This window comes from Cavia porcellus, unplaced genomic scaffold (assembly GCF_034190915.1).
Source record: "Cavia porcellus strain 051 isolate PalLab524CR breed Dunkin Hartley unplaced genomic scaffold, mCavPor4.1 scaffold_32, whole genome shotgun sequence".
Classification (NCBI taxonomy): Eukaryota; Metazoa; Chordata; class Mammalia; order Rodentia; family Caviidae; genus Cavia; species Cavia porcellus.
In genome coordinates, this window is record NW_026947515.1 from 25566989 (window position 1) to 25585878 (window position 18890).

General features: G+C 41.5%; 1 pseudogene; it reads right to left on the reverse strand.

The window, feature by feature from the left end:
- The window catches only part of LOC100726634 (conserved oligomeric Golgi complex subunit 1-like), a 35884-nt pseudogene extending 17536 nt beyond the window's left edge, over positions 1 to 18348 (reverse strand).
- Positions 18349 to 18890: the final 542 nt, after the last annotated feature.

Here is an 18890-nt window from a genome sequence, read left to right on the forward strand (position 1 = left end):
TATCCCATAATCTTGGGTAGGGAGAATTAATGTAGTGAAAATAGCCACACTTCCAAAACTGTTATACAGATTCAATGCAATCACAATCAAATTTCCAATAACTCATCTCACAGAATTGGAGAAAACAATCCTAAAATTCATCTGGAACCAGAAGAGACCTAGAATAGCAGAGGCAATTCTGGGCAACAAAGGCAAGACAGAAAATATCACAATCTCTGACTTGAAATCATATTACAAAGCTACAGTGAAAAAAAAAAACAGAATGGTACGGGCAATAAAGCAGAATGGAAGAACAACCCAATATATTACAAAATAAACAACTCCAGACACACTAAACCACTTTGTCTTTGACAAAGGTGCTAAAGACATTCACTGGAAGAAAGACAGCCTCTTTAACAAATGGTGCTGGAAAAACTGGCTAGGCATGTGCAGAAGATTAAAGGTGGACCCATATCATTCACCATGCACTAAACTAAATTTGGAATGGATCAATGATCTAAATATTAAAACAGTAACAATAAATCTGCTGGAAGATAGGATAGGTAAAACACTTGAGGCCACTGGTGTAGGCAAAGACTTTATGAACAAAACTCCAATTGCACCGGAACTATCACAAAGAATCAACAACTTGGATCTCATCTTATTGAAAGGCTTTGGCACAGCAAGGGGAACCACCACAAGAGTGAAGACAAGTGGGAGAAAATGTTTTCCAGCTGTTCCGAAGACAGAGGATTACTATCAAAAACATATAAGTAAGAAAAAAAATCAGTCCGCCCAAATTTAAAGACCCAATCAAAAAATGGGCATCTGAGATGAATACACACTCCTCAGATGAAGAAATATAAGCAGCAAATAAACATATGGAAAAGTGTTCAACATGATTGGTCATTCAAGAAACGCAAATTAAAACAACACTGGGACTCCACTTCACCCCAGAAAGAATGGCTATTATCAAGAAATCAACCAATAACAAAGACTGGAGGGGCTGTGGAGAAAAAGGAACCCTTCTCCACCTTGGAAATCAGTGTGGGGATTCCACAAAAACCTGACCCATTCGACCAAGCTATTCCCCTTCTGGGATTCTTCCTAGAATTAAAAACATCATACCACAGTGATGTATAGGCATCCATGTGTATAGCAGGACAATTAGTAATAGCTAGATCTGGATACAGCCTAAATGCCCACTGACTGAGGAATGAATCAAACACATGTGGTATTTTTATACAGTGGAGTACTACTCAGTCACAAAGAATGATAATCTGGATACTTTTATAGGTCAATGGATGCATCTTGAAACCATAGTCATTAGTGAAATAAATCAGACACACATGTGAAAACATTTTATTGTCTCACTAGTGTGATCTAAAATAAACTATGTGCATAAAAGATAGTTAAGATAATTATACTACTGATTTCTCTGAGCTCAGTGAAGAGAAAGATTTGTGCTAGCACTGTTCGGACCATTAAATGCAGATATCTTGTACTCTAAGCAACTGAATTGAAGAGAACAATATTCAAAGTATATACCATTGTTATCTCCTAACTGTTGTGGTTTGAAATTTTATTTTTTCTTTAAAACACAACAAAATCAGGCATAACACAAGTTAGTCTTTTTGTAAGCCTGGAAGAATGTTCAGTTATTGCACTATCTAGCCACCTGCAAGGGGACATGTACTTAAACTTAATGTACAGTTCAGGGGAGAGATAAGGTCACTGATTTCAAAATTTTCCAAAGGACTTCCAACCTCCTTCATATACATAGTTCTTATGCATTACCCCATTGCCCGGCCTGGTTCTTTCTGCAACCCAGGTAGCATGAGAAGGTCCCACAAGGGATCTAAATGTGCTTTTGCAACTTCCTCCTCCCTAGCACAGTGAGTGTCACAGGTTACCCTAGAAGGCCTAGAAGCACACCTGCTTCAGCTCCATGCCGTTCACTCCGCTCATCCCTAGGTCAGGTTTCTTGAGTTCTCTCTCCAACTCCAAAGGCCGGGACCAAGAATGAATGATTGCAAGGGAGGGTGTGAACCTAAGGGAAGAATCTGGTCCATGGAAAAGAACTTCAAGAGGCGATGCCCGCTCTTGGAGATGAGGTCGGCGGGCCGGGGCGCCTGCCGCACTGACCTGCGGGGCGGCGGGGGCCGGGAGGCGGCCGAGCCGGCCTGGCGGAGGCGGCCGCCGAATGGGTCGGCGGCCTTCACCGCGTCCACCAGCCCCTCGGCGCAGCGGCGCATCTGGCCGACGGTGTCAGTGAGGTCGCGGTACCGCTCGCCCCCACAACCGCCGCAGCTCCTCCTCCTTTTGGGGGGTGGGGTGGGCTGTCAGGAATCGAACTCACATCTCGAGCTTCCAGGCAGGCGCTGTGCTACCGAGCTAGGTTCCCGGCCCCAGCTCTTTCTTCTAGTGCTGGAGCTCAGCCCGCAGCCGCCGGTTGAGTCCGGAGGTTTACCTCAGGTCCGTGAGTCTGGAAAAGCACTTCCGGTTTCCACAGATCCAGCTGCTTCAAAGCTATTTCCCGGTTAGCACTTCCGCCCTGAAGCCCCGCTTCCGCCATCTTAGTTGAGGGCGGAAGCACTTCCGTCCAACTGGCCCCAGGTGTGTTGGGCGCTTCCTTATAGGAAGTCAAAGCGCCCCACCTGTTCATGTCTGTGCAGCAGAGCTCCAGGAAGACGGAAACGTGACCATCAGTGACATAAGAAGTTGCTGGTGGAACCTGACTGAGGCCCTGGAGCCCCTGGTTTCTGGGTCAGTCAATGCTCCATTATCTGCATGGCATCTCAGACTCCCAGGCTATCATACTATGGGAATAGTGACACCTCCTGCTCTTGAATACCCTTCATTGGCACCAAGAACCAAACAAGAGAGGTGTGGCTTCAAGGAGACCAACCTTGAAAGGAACAAAAAGAGAAATGGAGTGCTGCTCCCTAGGGTATTACATTACTGGATAAAGGAAATTCCAAGACACACAGGTCCACCTCTACTCCTAGGCATTCATTATCCGTTCTGAGCCTTCCAGAATGAAAAAAAAGCAATCTTCTCTGATCCTACTTTCCAAACTCATTTAATTCCTAGGCTAATCTCACTGGGGCCCTGGCCTGGGACCACTGACCTCCTCTTGAGGGATACAATGACAGAGTAAAACACAGACAAAATATATATTTTTTAATTATAAGGGACCCAAGATGGTCAAAGCGCAAGAAGAATTAAGACTTAAAGACTCAGTGTTCTTGGCTTTTATTAGGTGTACAGCTTGATTGGAAGGTGAGCTTGTGGGCTGCAGAAATGATGGGGTTTGCTGCTGACATAGAGTTCAGGGGTTAAAGAAGAATGCATTTGGGCTGGGGATTTAGCTCAGCGGCATAAGCACTTGCCTTGCAAGCATTGAGAGTTCAATCCCTGGTACCAGAAAAAAGAAAAAAGAAAAAAAAAAAAAAGAAGAATGCATTTTTGGAAAAGCACACAGGAGCAGATCATGGTTAACTAGCAGTTTGATTACCTGCCAGCTAGAAGGAATTTGCAGGAGTCAACGTCCTCCACTGCCTTAGCTTGCTCTGAGGTGCCACAACTTCACAGGCTGTTTGCTAGTCTTGGCTCTGGCTTAACCTAGATTAACCTGTCTGTAAGCCAGCCACAGGTCTGCTGGCCTCATATAGACTCTCAATTTATTTTTGTACCAACTTACTAATATTAATTATTGGCTACTTTTACTGAGTCAAGTTGCTCCTCAGCAAAATGTGGTGAGAGACAGTCATCCCTATTTTACAGAAGAGAAAACTAAGGGTCCACAGAGACAGGCAGGCCTCAGGTAACTGATTTGGTTTCCTCTGGTTTTCCTTGCTCCTTCCACCAGGTCTTAGACTTGAAAAATTTCAAGGAAACGGTCTCTCACTGCAGTGAGAGTGCTCAGCAGTTCCGTTTTACTGCCTGAAAGTACAAGACACAGTCTTCCCAGTCAGATGCATAGTTCTGACCAGCTGAGCCTCGGTCTTTTCCATAGTACCAGGTTTCAGACTTGTCTTTCTTAAATGTCCCAGCACGTAGGGAAGGCTAGTCCTGGTGGTTTTTACACTGTTTGTGATTCTGCACACAGAATGTCCAATTTTACTTTCATGAGTCTGCAGAAGGGAAGGAAGAATGGCTCGGAGCAGGCTTATCTTCAATGGAGAGATGGAAAACATGAGTGTACTGCTCTCAAAACAATCCAGGAGTAAACACCCACTGCCACTCTTTTTTTAAAAAATATTTCTTTATTTTAAAGAGTAAGACAAAGGAGGACATAACAAAGCAGATCAGAACAGAACAATTTAAGCAACACAGTATTTCACAAGACAACCCGATATAACAGTAGCTACCATAATGTCTCTTTCTTGGAAGTAGTTGAGCATAACTTCATATACAACACTATCAATCATAAAAGAATAGAATAAAACCATTCAAGAGAATGATAATATTACAGGGCATTCAGAACCAAATAACAGAAAATGAACAATGGCTACTGTATTATCTCATTGTCCATAAAATTTTGTTTATACTATCACACATAATAAAACCCAGTAACATACAACATGAAAGAACCAATGGAAACAGAAGAACAAAAGCATGGTAGGACTTCAAAGCAAGATGATATTAAATCAGCAATGGCTATTATAATGTCTTCTTTTCTTCAAAATAGCTGCTCATACCATCACAGATAATAAAATCAAACAAACCAGGATAAAACCATTTCAACTAATGAATGAAAACATTGTAAGGCTTCAAACGATGTAATAGGGAATCATGGTTATCATAAACTCTTATGTACTCTTACCATTTCTTACACTAGGGAGACTATATGTTATTTATACATGTGAGTTTGATTTATTGCACCTGTGAGTATGGTCTCAAGTTGTGTCCATTTCTTTATAAATATCTCAATGTGATCATTCTTTATAGCTGAGTAGTACTCCATTGTATAAAAATGCCACAGCTTTTTTAATCCATTCCTCAGATGATGAACAGTTAGGTTGTTTCCAAGGTGTGGCTATTACAAATTCTGCTGCTATAAACTTGGGTGCAATATATCATTGTAGTATGAAGTTTTCGTTCTTCTGAGAATAAGCATATAAGTGGAATAGATAGGTCAAATGGGACTTCCAATCTCAGATTTTTGAGGAATCTTCAGACTGACCTCCACAGTGGTTGCACCAGTCTATACTCCCACCAACAGTGCAGGAGAGTTCCTTTTTCCCCACAGCCTCTCCAGCATTTTTTGTTGTTGGTTTTCTTGATCCTGGCCATTCTTTCAAGAGTGAGATGGTATCTCAGTGTGGTTTTAATTTGCATTTATCTAATGACTAATGATGATGAACATTTTTTCATGTATTTATTTGCCATTTGTATTTCTTCATCCGAGAACTGTATATTCATCTCAGGTGCCCATTTTTGGATTGGGTCTTTGAATTTTGGCAGTCTAATTTTTTAAATTCTTTATATGTTTTAGACAAAAGTCCTTTGAGAGACAGTTCACTAAGATTTTTTCACGGTTTATGGATTTTTTTTCACTATGCTAGAGATTTCTTTTGACACGCATAAACTTTTTAATAAGACATGATGCCAGTTATTGATTCTGGGAAGTATTTCCCGTGCGGTTTGATTCCTGTTCATGAATTCTCTACCTACCCCTATGTGTTCAAGATTTTTACCTAATTTGTCTTCCAACAGATTTAGTGTTTCTGTTTTAATATTCAGATCTTTGATCCATTTAGATTTTAGTTTAGTACATGGTGATAGGCATGGGTCTAGTTTTAGTTTTCAGCATATGGAGAGCCAGTTTTTCCAGCACCATTTATTAAAGAGACTGTCATTCTTCCAGTGAATATGTTTGGCCCCTTTATCAAAGATAAGGTGATTAAGTGTGTTTGTAGTTGTGGTTGTATATTCTAATCTATTCCTTTGATTTTCAGATCTGTTTTTATTCCTATACCATGTTGCTTTTATTACAGTTGCTTTGTAGTATAACTACAAATAGTTGTTCAAGATACACAAATGGAACATATAAATGGGAATTCAACCAGGGAGACTGCAAACAGTTCTGTTCAACTATCCAACAAAAACTAAGTATAATGGCTATCAATCCTATGCACTTAGACATGTATGCATTTATCTATATCTTCATTTATGTTGAGATCTAACACAACATATTAGATTAAAATCCTTCTGAACAAAGATTAATAATATTGCTGGATTTCACATCATAACACTTCAGAATCAGGATTGGGTACTGCAGTGCCACTTTCTTTCCTTCAAAGTTTTTGTTCATTTCATCATGTGTCATCAGATCAGTTCTCATAAACTGTTTATAGGTTTTATGTAAGCATGAGTCCTAACATGTATTTCTATTCTTTGTATATTAGAGGGAGAAACAGAACAAAGCAGGAAAGAACTAAACTTTTTCCTGTAGACATATAAAAGTAAAAAAACATATAAATCTGCTGTATAATGATTTTTTGTTATCATGAACAGAATTGACTATATCAGATAAAGTATAATTGAACATATCAGTACATAACAGGATTAACAGAAATACAACTTTGTAGATAGTATAGAGCTACAAAAACAGGTATTAATCAAATCAGAATGCATATCATGGTGAATCATTGTCATTTTCAGTAGTTTTCTATACTCAACTTGATACCGTGAACCTTACAGTTTTGAATAAAATCTGTCAATAATAAGCAGCAATCAAACAAGTCAGATTTAACTAAGATCAGTCATGATACAACAGTATAAGTCATACATGAATCCTGATTGAGTTAATAGGAAATTAAAGATGTCCACTGTGCTATGGACAGCTGTCTGTGCCCCTCAGATCCAGTGCTTGTATACAAACTAGGATGGAACAAGTTCCAACAAGCAGAGTAGTGTAAGTAACAGGGGTTTTAATTCCTGATACACTATTAGCTATATCTTTTGCTGCTTTTTTAAGACTATTCTTCCCTTTACTCCCCCAGAATGAACTGTGTATTTTGGGGTCTCCCTAACACTCACGGTTTTGTATTGAGGGGCAACTTGCTACTTACCTAAGTGTTTCCAAACTTTCTCACTCCTCAGCTAGATTTCTAGTTTATTTCTTCGTTTATTAAAGCCTGTCTGTTCAACCTATCCATAAACGCTGGTCTAGTTACCCCTATTACTCTCTGGTTCTCTATCACATCGAGTTCCATTTTCTCATGTTTGATTTTGGTCCATATAACCTTTTTCAGGCTAGTTATATTTCCTATAAAGAGCCTCTCGGTGGACCCTACCTCTTGATCCACTCTGCTTGCAATTCTCTCTTTTTTCCCTTAAGTTAGTGTATCTAGGCCATCTATGTTGGAAATTATATCCAACCTTCTCTGCCTCATTTCTGTTGAGCTCTTTTTCTGTCATTAGTTGTCAGTTTGTCTTCTTCATTTTGCTTTCTGCTCCATTCATTGTGGCCTCTCTGCCACTGTTTCTGGAATCCTGGTACTTCTGTCTTTTAGAATGCTCTACAGTATTCTCCGTAGAGTTGAATTGGTGGTTGCAAATTCCCCCAGTTCCTCTTTATCCTGGAAGCACCTTGTTTCTCCATTAATTTCTAGGGACAGTTGTGCAGGATATCTCAATCTTGGCTGGAGGTTATTGTTTTTCAAAGCTTGGATTATTTCCCCCCACGTTCTTTGTGATTTGATGGTTTGTGCCGAGAAGTCTGCTGTAATTCTGATGGGTGTTCCCTTGTAAGTGATCTGTTTCTTGTCTCTGACGGCTTTCAATATTCTGTTCTTATTTTGGATTTCTGGAATTTTGATTATTATATGCCTGGGTGTAGCTCTGTTTGGATTGTAGGTGGCTGGAGTTTTGTATGCCTCATACATCTGAGCATCTTTACCTTTTCCTATATTTGGGAAGTTCTCCTTGATTATTTCTGCAAATAGCCTTTCAGTTCATTTGTTCGTATCCCTGCTTCTTCCTTTACATTCTTAGTTCTTTTTTTTTTTTTTGGTCTTTTTTGTTTTTATCGGTACCAGGGATCGAACTCACGACTGCCTGGTTGCAAGGCAGGCACTTATGCTGCTGAGCTAAATCCCCAGCCCCTACATTCTTAATTCTTAAGTTTTAGATCCTCTTATCATTTTCTAGCCTTTATATTGTTACTGCTTGTTTCCTTGTTATTTTTAAGAAGTTTTTCTTTCATGCTCCCACATTGCAAATGTGTCCTCCAGTTCAGATAATCTATCCTTAGTTTCTTTCAAAATGTTATGCCAAATTTCAATAGTTTTTAGTTTCCTGGTAATCTCTTTGAACCTGCTTCAAGTATTCTGTATTCTATGTTTTCTCTATTTTTTCCATCAAACAATTCTCCGCCTTTTTTTTGTTCTTCCATTCCACCATCTGTTTTTTCTTGGGAGTTCTTAGCATTTCTTTAACTGTTCTACTTATATCTTGCTTTACTTGGTTAAATACTTCACTTTTGAACTCATCTATGAGGTACCTAAAATATTGCTTTATGTTTATTGGTGCCATGCCTGATATTGCATGTTTTCTGTCCTCATTCTCCTTTGCATTTACCTTTCCTGGATCAGTGTTTTCAGGATTGGGGACCAAGGACCCTTTCTTGTTGCCTACTCTTCTCATACATTTGGTTCCTCCCATACAGGTGTATATAGAAGGCCCAGTTTCTTTCTTTTTTGATTTCAGTTTGTCTGAAGTGTGCTGACTAGGTGGTCCTGCCCACTGCAGTGTACTAGGAGGTACAGACCCCAAAGCTTATGCTGGGTCCATCCCCCCCCCCCCGGTCAACCTACTCATGGCTTCACTGCATTAGGTTGCACTGCCAGGCGCAGGACCTTGGTTTGGGCTAGCCTATTGGGCCTCAGGCCGTGGTGTCACCCAGGTCAAGTGCTCCCCACCAATACCACTTGAGAGGGGAACATGTGACTGTAGTCACTGCAGCACCCTGTTCCTGCCTGTCTGCACAGTCTCAGAATGTCCTCTGTTGGAGCCTCTTTGACTATAGGAGGGTCCCCTTCCCTTTCATCCACCGCAGGTCAGTGCAAGTTCCTCTCACCCACCGCAGGTCAATGTAGGCCTCCCCACCAGTTCCACTCCCAATTTAGTTCACCAATTCCTGCTCTCACAGCATTCACGTCTCTGGTGAGTTGCAACTAGCAGGCGTACCCCAGCTGTGCCAATTCAGGCGTGGCAGCCACAGGATATTCAAGCTGTGAGTTTTTTAGGTGTTCCAATCATGGCACCGGGATTGCATTTCCAATTGGTTTCTTTCAGCTTAGTTTGTTCCTGGGTCAGCAGGGTATATCTCCCTCTGCTTAGGACTCCCCACACTGCATCATTCCTGGAATTTAAGCTGGCTATCTCAGAGAGCCACTGTAGCTGCTGTTATCTATCCACCAACTTTTCTCCATCAGATTCATTCTTATGTATTTCATTTTTTTTGGATGCTAGTGTGAAGGGTGTGGCTTCTCTTATTTCTCTCAATGATTTTGTTGTTAGTGTATAGGAATACTATTAATTTTTGAGTATTGATTTTGTATCCAGTTACATTGCTGAATTTATTTATTATATCTAGGAGTCTTTCAATGGAGTTTTGAGGGTCTTCTACGCAGAATATCATGTCATCTGCAAATAATAATTGAATTTCCTCTTTTCCTATCTTTACCCCTTTTATTTCTCTCTCTCTCTTGTCTAATTTCTCTGGCTAGTATTTACAGTACTATGTGGAATAGGAGAAGTGATGGGGACATCCTTGTTTTGTGCTTGATTTTAAGGTAAAGGCCTTCAGTTTTTGGCCATTTAATATGAGATAAAGACCATCTATTCCGATTTTGTGTAAGGTTCTTTTCATGAATGACTGTTGGACATTATCAAAAAGCTTTTTATGCATCTATAGGAATGTTCATGTGATTCTTACTTTTGGCTTTATTGATATGGTGGATTACATTTATTGATTTATGTATGTTGAACCATCCCTGCATGCCTGGGATGAATCCCACTTGGTCGTGGTGTATAATCTTCTTGATGATTTGCTGCATCCTGTTTGCCAATATTTTATTGAGGATTTTTGCATCTGTGTTCATAGGAAGATTGGCCTATAGTTCTCTTTTTTAATTGGATCTTTCTCAGGTTTTGGTACTAGAGTAATATTTGCTTCCAGGCATGACTTAGGAAGAATTGCTTCCTTTTTGATTTCATTGAAAAATTTGAGGAGTGTTGGCATTAAGTCTTCTTTGTATTTCTTGTAGAATTCCACAGTGAATCCATCTGGGCATAGGCTCTTCTTTGTAGGTAAGGACTTAATTACAGTTTTAATTTCATCATTAGAAATTGGGTTATTAGTAGTTTTACATCTTCTTGACCCAACTTTGGTACTTCATATGTTTCTAGGAATCTGTCCATTTCTTTTGTTATTGAACCTATGAGAGTAAAGGTTTTTTAAATAGGTGTTGATGATCTTTTGTATTTCCAAAGAGTCTGTAGTGATTTCACCTTTTTCATTCCTTACTGCATGAATTTGAGCTTTTTCTTCCCTTTTTAAAAATAAGGTTGACTAGGGGCTTATCAATCTTATTTATTGTTTCAAAAAAAGGAACTCTCTGATTCATTTATTCTTTGGATTGTTTTCTTAGTCTCTATTGCATTAATTTTTGCTCTGATTTTTATAATTTCCTCCCTTCTATTGGCTTTGGGTTTGATTTGCTCTTCTTTTTCTAGATGTTTGAGGTGTAGCATCAGGTTGTTTATTTGTATTTGTTCTGTTTTCTCGATATGGGAACTCAGTGCAATAAATTTTTCTCTGAGGACCACTTTCATTGCATCCCATGTATTCTGCTAAGTTGTATTTGTATTTTCATTTTCTTGTAGGGATTCTTTAATTTCTTTTTTTTTTTATCGGTACTGGGGATTGAACTCATGACCGCATGCTTGTAAGTCAGGTGCTTATGCCACTGAGCTAAATCCCCAGCCCTGTTTAATTTCTTCTTTAATTTCCACTGTGACCCACTGATTTTCTCGAGTGTATTATTCAATTTCCATGTGTTTGTGGGGTTTTTGCAGTTTCTTTTATCATTAATTTCTAGTTGCATGGCAGTATGATCTGATAACATGCATGGGATAATTTCAGTTCTTTTGCATTTATTTAAATATATTCTGTGAGCTAGTATGTGGTCTATTTTAGAGAATGTCCCATGTGCTGCTGATAAGAATGCATATTCTGATGTCACTGGGTGGAATACTCTGTATATGTCTATCAAGTCCATTTGTTCACAGGTGTGATTCACTTCTGTTATTTCTTTGCTGAGTTTCTGTCTGGTTGATCTGTACCTTGGTGTCAATGATGTGTTAAGGTCTCATTAAAATTGAGTTATTGCTTATTTGATTTTTCATTTCTGTTAATACTTGCTTTGTATAACTGGGTGCTCTGATATTTTGTGCATATATATCTAACATTGTTATCTCTTCCTCTTGAAGTTGTCCCCTAACTAGTACGTAGTGGCCTTCTTTATTTCTTAGGATCATTCTTGGTTTGAAGTTCACATTGTCTGCAAACAGAATATCTATCCCTGCATTTTTTTGGGTTCCTGTTGCAGGAAATATTGTTTCCCATCCTTTGACTTTCAGTCTGTGAGTTCCTTTTTGGGTTAGATGGGTTTCTTGTAGACAGCATATGATTGGATTTTGTTTCTTGATCCATTTTGTCAGTCTTGTTCTTTCAGTTGGTGAATTGAGGCCATTTACATTAATGGTTTTAACTGTTATGTATTGGTTGATTGTTGACATGCTATGTTTCTGCTGTTGCATCTTTATCTTTCCATTCTGTTTAATAGTCTGCCTTGCTTAGTTGCTTTTTCCTATGTGTATCTAGACTGCCCTCAGTATTCTTTACAGAGTTGGCTTGGTGATCATGAAGTTCTTTAGCTGTTTTTTTTTTTTTTATCATGGAAGTATCTTATTTCTCCATCCATTTTGAAGGGTAGTTTTGAAGGATACATCAGTCTAGGCTGGAAATCATTTTCCTTTAGGATCTGAAATACTTCACTCCATGTTCTTCTTGATTTCATTTTTTGTGTTCAGAAGTCTGCTGTGATTCTGATAGATTTTCTTTTATAAATGATCTGTCTTTTGTCTCTCACAGCTTTTAATTTTCTATTTTTATGTTGGATTTCTGGGATGGTGATTATTATATGTCTGGGTGTAGTTTTATTTTGGTTATGGCTATTTGGAATTCTATATGCTTCACTAATCCTAATGTCAGTTTCCATTCTCATGTTTGGGAAATTTTGAGCTATTACTTTTGTAAATAGTCTTTTGATATCATTTGTGTTGTCCCCTTCTTTTTCATTTGTCCTTATCAATCTTATGTTGTTTTTCTTTGCATCATCTTGCAGCTGTTGAATTGTTATTTCCCAACTCCTTGTTATTTTTAAAAGATCTTTCCTTTCCTGTTCACTAGCTGCAATCTTGCCTTTGAGGTCTGAAATTCTATCTTCACTTTCATTGAAGCAGTTTTGACAACTTTCCATGGTATTTTTGATTTCCTGTATATCTCTTTGCATCTGCTCCACGTATTCTGTTTGTTTCTGATATTGTTCATCCAGGGATTCTCTTTTTGTATTGATCCTCTAATTTTTTAACTGTGTCTTTAGAGGTGTGCAACATCTCTTTCATTACTTTTATCATTTCTTTTTTTACCTGAGGGGTTATTTCTAATTTGAATTCTTTAAAGCTTCTCAGAGCTGCTTCTTTCTTTCAGTTGCTTTTATTTCAGGCATTTCAGGTGTATTGCATATATTTTCTTCTATGTACATGGCTCCTAGAGCTTTCTTGGGGTAGGCTGGAGGTTTGAGATTGCATTTTGGTCTTTTGTTTTGTCATTTTCCTGTATTTCCCTATTTTAAGTGATGTTCCAAAGCTTCCCCTGAGCGTGTTGCAAATTGTCTCCTATGCCCTCGTCTCTTGAATGGAGCTTGCTGAACGTAGTCCAGTCAGGTCCAAAGGACCTCCCATGTTACCTCCAGTGTTCCAGGAAGCTGGGCAGTCAGCTAACCACTGTGGATGATGGTCCAAAGCTCTCCTGGGCAAGCACCAATGCACTGGAGCTCACTTCATGTGCCCTCAACTCCCATGATTGAAAAAGGTCACTGGGCATGGTCTAGTCAGGCCACAAAACCTCCCAAACCTAGTTGAGTGTAACTGGAAGCTGGGTGGGTCCTTGACCACTGGATATGATGATCTTAAACTCTCCCAGGGCCTGAGCTGGTGTGGAGGAACTCACCTCTGGCAGCCCAGTTACCTGGATTGAAAGAAGGTCACTGGGAATAGCCCAGGCAGTCCTGAAACCTGCAGAGCCCCATGTAGTGTGGCTGGAAGCTAGGTGGGTCCTTAATCATTGGGAACCACTGCTGATCTTTAGAGACTTCTAGACACTTCTTATAACCTCTCCTCTACTGCCTGACTAGGTACCTGGTTGGTAAGAACAAGAGATTTACAATTATGCCAACAGATGCTGTACCAATTGATGAGTCATGTCATTTCAGTTGGAAAGAAACAACATAGTTATTATCCTCTGATTCAGAAAGACAGCTAATCTTTGAGACATGGGAGAACTGAATGACTAAAACACACTTCTTTTCATAGAAGAAAGTTGTGTTTGTGGATAAATGTCCTAGAAGCCAGTAGGAGGCCAGGAGAGGGAAATGAGGCCTTCTAAGCAGTAGCTACAAATTAAATGTGCTGGATGGTGAGAAAATTATGGTGTATGATTCCCAGACCAAGGACTAGTGAGTCAGGGCAGAACTGTGATATGGATGAACACAGAGTATCTTTCTTTGTTCCTTCCAGCTTTCCATCTAGTAACATCCATTTCTCCAAGGTTTGCCCCAGATGTTGTAGTATTCAAACAATGAAGCAAAGTCTGAATGAATTGAAACAATAACTTTACCTACCTTATTCATGGTTACCTTTCTAGAATCTGGAACAGTGCTTGGCATACAGGAATGCACAGAAATGCTCAGCAAATGATTTGATGAGTAAAATAAAAATAAGGCATCAAGGGCCAGAGATACAGCTCAGTGGCATGAGCACCTGCCTGGCCAGTGTGTGGCTGTGAGTTTGATGTCCACTACCAAAAAAACACAAAGCATTAGGCAGATATGTCCATTTCACAGACTGCAGGAAATAGAGGTACATCAGTCTGAAATGGTGGGGCTACTGTAGAATTCTTGCCTAAATGAAGCTGTCAGTAAGGTTAAAATTCTCTGAGACAGTTGTGCCTCAGTGGGAGGAACCCATGGAGGGTATTGCATTAAGGGACTGGCATACAACTTCTAAGGAATGAAGGCCACAGTGGCCGACAGTGGGGCTTTTTGGAGCCCTTGAAAATTGCCCTTTTTCCTGGACATGTCTCAGTGCTAGGTCTCTTCCTTACCATGTGAGAGAACCTGGCCTTCATCTCCAAAAGTGAAACAAAATTTCAATTTATTAATTTCTTAAAATGCCAAATAACTCACTATTCTGAAGCACCCATATCAGAACTTGGAGGAAATGTGCACCACCAAGTCCACAGGAGATTACTGATGTTCAGCATGGGAACCAGGTACCTAAAAATATCCCTCTGCCTCAGCCACTGTGAGAGACACTCTTGCTTCCTGTGCTCATGAAATCTGAATGGCAACAACTCAGTGATCCAGCACCTAACAAAAGAACGAGTCATTCAACACACTTTGTTCCACCTAGGTCCCACTCACTTGCAAGCTTCACAACATGTGACATGCCTCTGACACTCATTGTATCTCCTGTGCGGGGCACTGGGACTGATCTGCAATTATCAGAAGAGAGGAACAGAGGAGTAGGATCCTTCATAAGTGCCAGGAAAAGACACACTATGTGCTTCTGTGATCACAGCCAGTCCCACTCAGGGTCCTCCCTGAGGTTCTCCAAGCCCAGATCCAGCCAAGGGAAAGTGATGGGTTCCATTGGCCTGGGCAGAGTGAGCTGGGTTACTATCCATCTCTCACTTTCAAGGTCCTGGAGTGATACCCAGTATTCCAGAAGCTGCCATAAGTGATTTAATATGAATGCCAGATAATCTTGGAACCAGATACCAGAAATACCTCTGACTCAGGAGTGTGTGTATGTAGGGTGGATCTCTATTGGTCCGTTCGACACACCACTTGAGGCCTTGCACACACCAGTCAAGTTGCTTGGTTTCTAAGTAGAGTGCCTGTGTCTGATCCAGTGCTGGACTTGGCTGTGGAAGAGACAGCTGGTGGGGCTGGCAGGGGCTCTGCACTAAGATGAGAGTAAGTGCAGATGAGAGTAACCCTGGGTGAGCGGGAGCCTGGTCAAGGAGATAGAATGTTTTAGGAGCCAATGGCCTTTGAAGGTTTGACTTTGAAATTTACTTAGGAGGAGTAGTCTTTGCTTGATCTTTTCTAGAAGAATCTTTACAAAAATGCGATACTGGAAACCACCAGACATCTGGCTTGTGGAAGAAACAAGGGAAATATCAGAGCATAAATGGGTAGTCCAAAATTCCAATGAAATTCGAGAAGTTATATGGAAGTGAGACTCTGTAAGGTCAAAGTAGTGGGCAGCATAGAAAAACCTTCATCTGGATTTTAAATCTTAATTTGCACAAGAAAATCCCTGATGAAGTAAGTGAAGTAAAACCATGTGAATGTAGTGTATGTGGAAAAGTTTTAGATGCAAACTATCCCTTAGTGGGTACCTTGTATCATATTGGATACAAACCATATGAGTATGAAGAGCAGGCAGGGAAGCTATATAAACGTAAAGAAAACATTTATTTCTCTCACAGGTGTTCAAAGACACATCTGTGGACTAAATTGCACCATCAATAGCACTCAAAAGGTACATTTGAAGGCTTATTATTATTATTTTATTATTATTATTATTATTATTGGTACTCGGGATCAAACTCATGACCTTGTGTTTGCCTCATGCAGGTGAGCTATATCCCCAGCCCAAGACTTTTATTCATTTTTCAAATCTATTTTAAAGAGAAAAATAAAACAAAATTTCAAAACACAGTAATTAGGGGGTAACTATGCTACATACACTGTGTATTTTATATATATATATATATATATATATATATATATATATAATATCTTTCAGCTTCTCACACTAGTGAGACAAAATGTTTACACATGTGTGATTTATTTTACTACTGAGTATGGTCTCAAGTTGTGGCATTTACCTATAAAAGTCTCAAATTTATCCTTTTTATAAGTGTTTTATTTTCTCAGTTCAAGCATGGCAACAAACTCAAAGGGGGAAATCAAACCAAAACAAAACAAAAGAAAACAAACAAAACAAAACAAAAAATACCCTAGCAATGCAAGGAATGTAAAAGGCCACTGTTGGTTCTAGTTCCTTTGAAACACATGAAAAAACTATTCCTGTAGTAAAAGGAACTTGATTCTAAACAATGTGGTTCTGCTGTCAGTTTTTCCAGTTTCCTTCGAATTCATAAACAATTCATACTGGTGGAGAGAAAAATCCATGAGTGTAAACACCGTGGTGAAGACTCCAGTCATTCTGTCTGCCCCACAGAGTTGCACTGTCTGAAGACTGCCAGGGACGCTGATTACGTCCTTCCAATTATTTGTCTCCCTTTGCTTCTTGCACTGGTGGAATCATGGGGAGCTGTTGAAGGTTGTGGTGGGTACATTCTCTCCACCCCTGCCAGATGAAAGCTCTCTCTCTCCCCCCTTCATCTTTGACTTTCTCAGTTCTTGATTGATTGGTTGCATCAATGAGCTCTTTTAGTTTCGTCAGTTCTCAATGCATCTGCCTTGGCCGAGCCCTTCTGTCTGGATGTCATTGACACAGCTCTGTTTTGCTCTGGAGATTCAAGTATTAGCAGCCATTCACTGCATTGGCTCTTTCTGGTGGATTCAAGTGTACTTGTTGAAGAGCCCTTAAAAGTTGTAAGATCGGTATCTTCACTTTTGTCCTCTCTTTGGTCTGCTTCTATTTTTTTTTTTCTTTACACCGCGGATCCAACTCAAGACTGAACACCTGTAAGCTGTGACACTTCTTACACCAATGAGCTAAATCCCCAGCCCTTCTGCCTCTATTGTTGATTTCTGCTGCACTGGATGAGGCCAAGTTTACGTCAGTGGAACTCCCTCTGCGAGAGAAAGAGGAATCCTCCACCTCTGATGCTTTCTGAAGTTTGGCTCCAGCAATTGCAGCTGCAGGTCCAGTTAAAGGGCCACCATCCTCAGACACAGATCCAGAGAAAAATCCAGCCTCAGCGAGGGATCAGGCCTCAGGCATCAGGGAGGAAGCCTGTGGGTAAAAGTGTGAGTAGGAGACCCAGAAGATAGCATCAGGGATAGTGAGTCCACTGCCATGGGAATTCTCAGGAGGAGGGAGCCCTGAGGCCTGGGCTGGACTGGCAGGCAGAGAGGAGGTTCGGGTGGAGGTGGTCCCAAGACACACGCCAGGGCTTGATGCGCTGAGCTCCAGCCCATTGGAACTGCTTCCTCTGCAGGTGCTGCTCCCTCTCAGGCCTTTCCTGGGCCTGAGTTCCTGCTGCCCTCTCCAGTTTCAGGCGCTACTCCTCCAGGTTCTCCCCTTTCCTTCTCCAGCTTCTTTTGTCGTCGTTGTTCTTGCAGCTGCCTTCTCCGAATTCCCAGTTCTTCTTGGAAGCAGGGCCAATTTCAGCTCGAGCAGGTAGTTGTGAATTCTGTCTGGGCAATGCTGGCCTTGCTTCTGCACCTCTAAGCCGCGCGTTGTGACCCTTGTGGGGACGCCGGCATCCTCTTTGCTGCCCATGTGGAGGCCATACACCTGGTCGGCGTCTCGTCCTGGTGGAAGGTCTGTGTGGCTTGCTGCCGGCGTGGGGATGCAAGTGGACCCTGAACCCTGTGGGGCTACCGGCCGTCACTCGCTTTTCGCTGCCATGGTCCCAAACCATCACAGCAGCTCCTGCCTGACCGATGCTCTCTCACTGCAGGCGCCTGACAGATGCTCTGGTCACCGCAGGCACCCAGAACCCGCCCCTCCGTGCCCGCCCCCGTGCTTCTGCCTTGGCTGCCTCCTGGGCCACCTCCGTCTGTTCTGCATCCAAAACAGCGGGGAGGGGGGGAGGAGGGTAGAGCCGCCCAGTGCTTACCGGCCCGCCGCTGCGCGAGACCCCTTCAGCCTCGCGGGCTTTCCCGGCGTGGGCACAGATCGCTGGGTCCGAACTTCGCAGGCGGACTCAGTGACAGCTGGATGCAAACCGGAGCCTTGGAAGGTCCCGCCGCAAGTGACCTTGTTACTACCGTGGGACGGTGCTGTGGAGATGGGAACGTTGCCCATCCCCTGACTGGGGACCCGAAGCCCGGCCTCAGCGCCTCCCCTTGCCTAGAGAACTCCGCCTAGCGGGGGCCCAGCAGATACTGTGCTGTGGAGAGGACCACGAGCAGAAGGGCAGGGCCTGGCAAACCGGCTAGACAAACCGGCCTGACCGGTCTATCGTGGAGAGCTGTCAGAACGCAGCAGAGACACCTGCGCAGAGCAGCTTGGGAGCCCTGCGGAGGACTCCCCAAAACTGACTGAAAAGGAATAAAGATCTAAAACACAGAAGACCCTGAAGCCACTGCTCTGTTTTCTTGCAGTGTCCTGCACAGCGTACGGCATGCAACTTTTCGTTTTTCTTTCTTCTTTTCCTTTCCTTTTCTTTAAAAAAATCATTAAACTGTTTTGTTCCTTAGTTGTCTCCATTCAGTTCTTTGAACAGGACAAGAGCCTGCAACTACTGGAACACTTCAGCCCCTGACAACAGAAGTGCTCACAACCAGCCCCTGCGGCCAGCCAGTGCTTCTCCACCCAGGGCTGCCTCTTTTCCAAGAGGAAAGCTT